The sequence below is a fragment of the Passer domesticus genome, chromosome 2 (assembly GCF_036417665.1).
Source record: "Passer domesticus isolate bPasDom1 chromosome 2, bPasDom1.hap1, whole genome shotgun sequence".
In the NCBI taxonomy this organism is placed as follows: domain Eukaryota; kingdom Metazoa; phylum Chordata; class Aves; order Passeriformes; family Passeridae; genus Passer; species Passer domesticus.
The window spans coordinates 20,851,847-20,860,115 of NC_087475.1; the positions used below are offsets into that span (position 1 = coordinate 20,851,847).

Here is an 8,269-nt window from a genome sequence, read left to right on the forward strand (position 1 = left end):
TTACAAGTGATACAATAAACAAGTTAAAAGGAGGCAGCAGAAATACCAAGCCCTCTGTGTAAAGATCACAGTCAGAAATATTAGTTATGAGACCTGAAGTATCAGCACAGACCTTTACATTAAAGGCATTATTCCAACAAGATATCGCTTTCCCTCTTTTTATGATACAAGCGTAGCACTGGGTAATAACACCTCAGGTAAACATTCCAGTCTCACTTTGCAGTCAATAGAAAGAAGGATGTTCATCTAAGTGCAATTCATCATTTTGTGAAATCTCAAATAAACCAGATGAATCACACCCTAGATGATTTCTCTGTTGACTGTAAATGAAACTTAAAACAATTCAGTATTCTCAGGTGCAACTATCTTCAGTCACTATCCAGAGTCAGGAGACAGGAATCTCACTCAAAGATACAGTACTTGTGAAGATGCTCTGGTTTTATTAATGGAAAGGCACAGACTCAAGGAATGTGTTCTTATACTGAAGACATTAATTTCTAGCCAAGACTGGTGGTCTGTGTAAACACTGCATGAGGGAACATGTAGTTGCAGTTCCTAATGTTGTTCCCCTGGCTCAGGCCTCTTGGAAACAGACCAAGTAGTTGGAGAAAAAAACTGTAATTTTGAACACCAAATTTTTGCATAATCTCCATTAAAAAGAGCCAGTTGAATCTGGAGAGACTTTCATTGTCAAACCTACAAGGTTTGTTTTGGCCAACATGTTTGCCTGCCAGAAAGCAAAGGCATATGAAAAGTAGAGGGTAAAGATGCATTTCGTAGACATTAGTCCCCAAACAGCTCTTTTTCAGAGTGCTGAGTCATCAGACTAAATCTCAGCAAGTTGCTCTACATAGTAATTAATGCATCTAAATCCAAATAAGATTTTCTCTGAAAGAGATATTGTTAATTACTAGCAGAATCACAAAACCAGTATAAAATAAACCATGTAAAATTCCTTTTTATTTTTTAAAGGATAGGACATGCAGAGGCTATAGATGGACTTCCAAAGGGCACAAATACAGTATTGCTTGGATGTTTTTCATTCCATGAACTTTGTCTTCTTTGACTGGAGAAATATCTTCATGGGACAAACATTTCTGTAAGATTTCCTGACATTAGTTGTCTCTGAATTTCATGTGAGTGGTTTTTTTTCTGTGGAGTTTTGGTATATCTACCTCTGAACTCAGTCCACTCCTAACTGCTGAAGCTAACAGAGCTGAGCAAGATAATTTTGAGGTTTAAAAAATTACATTTTAAGGCTTCTTACTGAATGTGAGGATTTTATTCCTCAAGCAGGGTCTTGGCCTCTTCTGGTGGCTGAATAGGTTGCCAAACCTCTATGGTCTGTGCTGAGATATCTGCATAGTGACTGTGCTCAGTCATCGCTAGCTCAGGCTGGTTGAGGTAGTGTTTTGTGTGTGTATTTATCTCCCTGGGGTTCTGAAGACAAATGCAAAGGTGATTACTGGCAACTCAAAATGCTTTAGATGTGCACATGCTCCTTATAACTGAAGTAAAGCTGTAAGCAAAGAGATACAAGACCAGAGTGGTATCAGACATCTGACTACTGGCCTGTGTTTGCAGAAAATGGAGATGAGGTCAAATCTCAAAATGAGCCAGGAGAAAACTGGGCAGACAAGCTTTTTGATAATTGGTGGTAGAGCTCATACTGTCAGTACTGGCCAGAAACTGAAGAGTCCTTTCATGGAAATTCTTGGGGTTTTTCTAAACTTCCTGCAAAATAGATAATTCCAGCATATTTAGTCATAGCAATACCAAATGTGCAAAGAGGGTGCTGGGTATAAAAAATGCAACTTTTGATTGCAGACCAGATATAACTCCAGTCTGAACTACCAAGAAACCATACCTTATATTAGTTTTCAAATACTCATTAGATATGAAGAATTCCAGGTGAAAGATGCTGACTTTAATTTACTGGATTTTCAAATGTTTGCTGGGATTTTTCAAGGGAATGTTTCCAAATAGTTCAGCATACGGATTTTTTCTCAGCTTCAGAGAGCAGCTGGAAGAAACTGCTGAAAAATATCAATGAGGGGTGTAGCTGGGCATTTAAGGATGATAGATTTCACTCTACTTCAACTGAGTAAAAAATTCACTGTTTGACTTTGTTAACCATGTTTAATCTATATTCCATTGATGCACTATCCAAGTCTGTTTTCCTCTCCCACAGCAGTTCTTCCTGTACTAAATTACTAAATTAATTTTTTTTTTTTTTTGAAGTGACAAACTGCCACTGGAAGTCTCTCTCAAGTTAGATGAGATGACTTAAAATCTGAAATACCACGAAGTAATAGTTTTCAAACTCAGAATAGTGCTTTCAATCTAATGAAGTCTAGCAACAATTTATCTAGCCTTGACTCTCCTTGTTTCAGTCGCAAAAGTCTCTGTCTTTCAGCAGACAGCAAGTGCAAAAAAGATGTTTTGGCCAAGGAGAAGTTTTGGTACATAAGCAGATAAAATTCCCAAGCAAAAAATATTTTTATTTTGATATCAAGAACAGGAGCAAGTGATCAAAGACAGGAGAGGATGGGAAATAGGAAAGCTACCTTGCAAAAATATAGTAAAAACATTGTAGCTAGGCTTACATGTCTGGGGACAGTGATATTTAACACGGTGGTTTACAAGATAGCTGCATAAATGAGTTCCTACAGCCCTGGTCCAAGCTGTGGCCATGCTGGAAGAGCCACGGAGCAGGAAGGGGTATACCTGAATGGGGACAACCTCCCATGTGTGCAGGTCCTCATGCTTTGGTAGAGCAGGTAATTTTCCTTCATCTGGGCTGCTCATCCATGGTTTTGCCCATTGCTAGAGCAGAAATATTTCAGAAATAATTTCCCTTTCCCTAACATTTGGTTCCAGTAGCCCAAAGTGACCTTGGCAGCTTAGTATAAACCTCAACACCAGACTTTTTCAGTCTGTCTTCCACAGCCTTTCTTTTGACAGGTTTATTAATTTCTAGTTATCATATAAACATGCAGCCAAAGTCAACACAGCTGCTAAGGCCTTATCCATGTCCTACTTAGAAACCTTTCCAGCATGCCCAGGTTCTTGCTTTGGACTTCCTTCCCCCCTCTGCCAAAGGCAACTGCAGGTCACAGTGAACAGACACAAGGTCTTGCTTCGAAGTTGTTCCCTTGATCTGCTCTGCACCCATCTGAGATTGCTCATGCTTCTGATACCGAGTCTCCTGCTGCAGCTTTTGGCTGCTGTTCAGCAGACAGCATTTATTCCAAGCTTTTTCTTTTTCTTCTTTTTTCCTTCACATCAGAATTTGTACTTGAGACAACTGCCTGCTAGTACTTTATAGAACATAAGAAATCTTGATCAGATGTTTAACAATTTCTAGTCTGTGTGGAAGTTCTTTGGTTTTTGGATTTTTTTTTTCTTTTTTTAATATGACACTGAAAAAGAGCATCCTAAATGTCTCCACATGGGTTTGTGAAACATTTATGGCACTGAAAACACTTTATGGTTTCCAGCCACTATTGCCATGTCTTTGATCTGGACCTGGGACTACTCCAATAAACACATTCTCTGTGCATGATGCACTTTATTTCTTTTTCACCTGGCCTCTTCCATTTAAATACTTTCTTACATTGCTTTTAACTCATATTATTCATATTATTTAACTCATATCATTCATATTATTCAGTGTTATGCTCTAACCAGTCCATATTGATTTTTATCTGTTCCTTAGTACAGTCATATCAAGCAAAGAATAATACAAAAAAGTTTATTGGGAAGATATGAACAAAACTGCCTTGAGATGAGAAGAAAAAGTAACCTAAATCTCTTGGGACTTGCTTTAGAACTGTGTAAAGTACATTACTTTTTGATGATGAATGTTACATTTTAAAGAAGTGCATTCCTCTTGCAAGAAGTCTCAGTGTAGGACAGGAATGGTTCCGTGACAAGCGTGAAAAGACAAATAAGGACACCAGGATCTGTGTCCAATAGTTCACAGCTAGCAGCAGAACTGCATTCTCTATGTCACAATAAAAATTTCACACTCAGAGACCATATCCAATGTATGCAACATTAACCTATGAGTTACACCAACCGTTTGTCTGCTCCATTGGGATTCCAGGTTTTAAATTGAGATAATAATGACAAATTAAAGTTATTAAGCAACATGTCAGGAACCACAAAACAAACAAACAAGCAAACAAACAAAATGCCTGTAGAAGATTTGGTAGACCTTTGAAAAGAAAAATTGCATAAACTGTTCAGGAACACAACAGCCACTGACTTGTTTCTTCTTGACATGATCTGTATTCACAATAAAATAAGACATTTGAAAAAATTTTGAGGTACCTTATACCAGGAAGGAAGACTTTTTTCCAATAAATTTCTTCATGTACTCTTAAATGAAATAGGCATATTTGAAAATTCCAGTCACCTTCTAAACCCTTTCATCTTTTTGCAGACATCAATGCATTTTTTTCCATATTGCACTAGAAATTCAGTCAATAAGATGCTCAGATTTATCTGACCAGATGCAGATGTTTGCATCTGAGTTGCATCTTACTGTCTTACCCAAGAAGGATTTAACAGGTGAAATGCATCTGGAAATAGGTAATTCCTTTCAAAAGGTCTGTTTCTACACATGCTACTAGAGCCATGAGTGCTTCTTTCTTTTCTCTGACTGCAAAATGAGGAATATGTGAGCAACTCAGGTACCGCCAATGTTCTTATGGCATTTCAAGTCAGGTAAGATGATTTCAATTCCAGAGTCACTTCCAAACAATACATCCACATTACCCATACCATACCTTAGAGCCATCATCAGTCTTCATCTGATGGTAAAACAAAGACAGGAGTCTTTCATGTCTTTTATCTTTTTTAAGCAATGGTGGTATTGGCAGAGAGCATAACCCAGCCTAAAATGTCACTCTCTCATGCATCTTCCTACCTACTGTGTCACAGGGCCAAGGTCAAGAAAAAAATAAATACATTATAGTTACCTACCACAAAACCCTCTATCTTTGAAGCTACTGCCTTTTTTTCCACTTTCTGAGAACTGCACATTTGCCCAAAAAGAACAAACATAACAGGTCGCCATTTTGTTCAGTTTTTATTTGGATTTTATATTAAAGTTGTATTAATACCAAATAATCCTAGTAGATAAGGAGGGTTTTTACCCCATTGGTTAAAAAGTGTTCAGCTGCACTCATTGTCATGCCTGCATCATTTGTTAGTACTCCCAAATGTGCTTCCTTTTAAGCTTTTTTCCTCTTTTACCACATTTGGCTGCAGTCTCCATTTCAGCCTCAGTGCATTAGTGAAATTGTCTTGTGCAACACGGGGAATTTCTGTCTGGTTTGGGGATGTCTCCTGGGTAAAACATATGATGATTTGTCATTCAGAATGTGCTACAAATTGGAAGCTTGATTGCACCTGACAGCTGTTGGAGGGCAGCTGTGGGGAGGGAAGAGCTGCGTGGTGTCCCAGGCTGGAGGGAGGGAGCGACCGGAGCTGTCTGTGCACGCCTCGCTCCAGCCTCATCCAGGGCTGTGCTGGTCCCACCACACATGGCTCCTGTGCCCACTGCCCCTGTGTCTTTTTACTTCATATATAGCCTCATGCTAGGATTCCATTTAGAATAAAACAGGGACAAATGGGAAGTACTGTTTATCTTTCCAAAGTACTCGGTTTTCTTTCCAAAAAGGGACTCTCCTTTCACACTCAGTAAGTTCCAGATTTTTAAGAGTATGATACACTTGCTAGGTCCTTGTTAGAGAGTAACCATTTAGTGCTTCTTCAAATTAGGAAAGAATAAAACAAATAAAAATTTTAAATTTTCCAGTAATAAAATGACTATAAAAGATAATACTATTCCAAACAATAGGTGTCATTGTTTCTATTCAATGCCTTTTTTTTGTGTCTGCAATAGCTTACAGGAATGAAGCTCTAGTCTCTGAAAAGTATGCTTGTTGACATCTGTATTTTTGGGAAAATTTAGGTTCTTGAAGTAGCATATAGGATACACATTGAAGAAACTGGGAAACTGCTGTTTCTCTTGCATATTTCCTGGGAATACATTTATTTCTTCATGCATGATTGTTTTTCTATGCCCTGCTTGTGATCTTTATCTTATTTTAATGAATTTATTCCTTGCTCTGAAAACATGTACACATTACCTCCTGGCTGAGTCTTAATTTAAATATGCAGAATAGAGTAAAGCTGAACAGAACAAAATGGAATAGAACAGACTGAACATATTAATGTAATTAACATAGGTTATTCTAAAATTTATTACATTTTAGAGTGCACTTCAGTCATATGCATATTTTACCTTTTCTCTGTAATCATAATGGTGAAAAACTAATTTTTCTTCCTAAAAACAGAAAAGTCTTGAATATTTAATGATTTCAAGGCAATTATAAGTAGCGTGAGCTCTTATGAAATGTGTCGGAAATTGTGAAATTTAGCAATTCTGTTTGGAGTACCAAGATTTCACCAGTTTTTTTGCAAATTATAAGAAATGAGACTCTCTCAGCCTTCTTTGCTTATTTGGAACAAGGAAAAAAACCCTGAGATTGTATTTTTAATGGTTTATGCCAAGATTGGCTAAAACCACACAGATGAACATATTTCTTTTGGAGAAGTAATCCCAAAGTCCTTTGTCTGGAGTGCTGAGTGTGGCAGTGCTGGGTAACAGAGGTATTGCAAATACTGAAGAAATAAGAGTTTGGCCTTCTTTCAAATTGTGTCTATAAACTGGAATCTTTTCTTGGCTGATTTTGCCTGATCAGACATCATCTGTATGTTCTCCCTTCGCGTTCAGCAGAGAGAAATAATCACCTCCAGGCACATCCTATTGTGTCAGCTGAAACACTCTCTCTGGGTGCCTGCATGTCTCCATGGAGGGTTCCTTGATGAATACTGAGAATAGATAGGCAGCTTTTACAAAGGAAAAAAAATGGATGAGATAGATCCTTCTTAATTGTTCATAGGGGGAAGGAGCCCTGCCCCCGCCCTGAGCCAGTGAAACCTGCTACAATAACTCATCCAGGCTTTCAGCAGTCAGAGCGCTGGCGATCCTGCATTCCTCGGGACATGATGTGGAGAGCTTCAAAGGGAGCTTGTTCTTCACTCAGACTCCAGCAAAAATGCCAGGTCAAAGGTTGAGGGTTTGTAAACTAATAATCCCCAGATGACAGAACAGGAGCCCTTACCAATATTCTTTTCTATTGTTTTCTTTTTTTCTTTTTTATTTTTTTATTTTTGTATTTATTTATTTCAAGGGAATTATGCAAAAAAATGGTCAAAGGAAGAGAAAGACAGTTTTTAATGCAAGCAACAATGCTGTGAATATCTTGGGTAAGGAGGGAAGAAATACATACACATTTTCACATATACATTTTAGAGGAGAATATGCCTCAGCCTTGAAGGGCCTCACAGTTCAACTCACTGAAGACTGTAGTGGTATTTGCATCAGTGTTAATTTTTGGAGTTTTCTGTCTGTCTTCTTTTAATTGTCTTGGAGCCATGTGAATTGTGTAATAAAAAGAAAAACAAAAAACCAAGGAATTCAGCTGATATCCCCACTTTTATTTTGTAAATGAGATATTAAAAATACACAAGACAAAGCAGATTCTGGATGAAAATTTCAGCACGCAGTCTATACACAGGTCTGCTTTACTAATGCAAGGCTTAGATATTTCATATGGGAGACTTTGTAGGCAGGGAATGTAAATGGAAGGTTTGCAACAACCTAAGATTCTGAAATAGTCTTTAGGAGAGCACTTTCCAGCCAGAGGCATCTGCTATCTCTTAGCCAGCAATCCCAGCCAGTGCAAGATCAGAAGTTTATCTCTAGGGCTTTCTCCAGCTCAAGATCTCATAGCTCAAGTACCCCCAGCTCTGAAGAAACATAAGGCAAAGCAGCTCACTCCTTCACCCCTGGTCTCTTGGTATGTGGTCTGTGAAGGAATTTCTTTACTGCAGTTTCTGTAGGTGTAAGTAGATAATGAAGACATTTACAACTACACTAACTGGAAGAAAGCAGCCAGAGACCAATCTGTGTGAACAGCAATGCTTTCCTTGTGTACAGCCACAATTCTCAGCACATGTAAGGTGCTGCAGAGAAGGGCAGGAGAGAGCAGCAGCCACTTCAGCAGCTACTGATGTCAGGAAGGCATGAAATTTCTTATCTGCCCATTAGTAGGACAGAGGACTGTTGGACTGCCTTAAGGCCTGACAGCACGTATTGAAAAAACATTGAGCTCTCCACACAGTTAGTCTT

The 8,269-nt window shown here is 38.3% G+C and overlaps 1 long non-coding RNA gene across 2 annotated transcripts; it reads right to left on the bottom strand.

The window, feature by feature from the left end:
- Positions 1–941: 941 nt before the first annotated feature.
- LOC135295235 (uncharacterized) lies at positions 942–4,002 on the bottom strand. 2 transcript variants are annotated; one of them, XR_010357268.1, is made up of 4 exons: positions 3,851–4,002; positions 2,728–2,826; positions 1,868–2,033; positions 942–1,734 (listed from the first exon to the last, which is right to left on the bottom strand). It is a non-coding gene; the product is annotated as an uncharacterized LOC135295235 (long non-coding RNA). The 2 variants fall into 2 exon arrangements; XR_010357269.1 differs by having other exon boundaries at positions 1,868–2,036.
- Between the last annotated feature and the right edge of the window lie 4,267 nt (positions 4,003–8,269).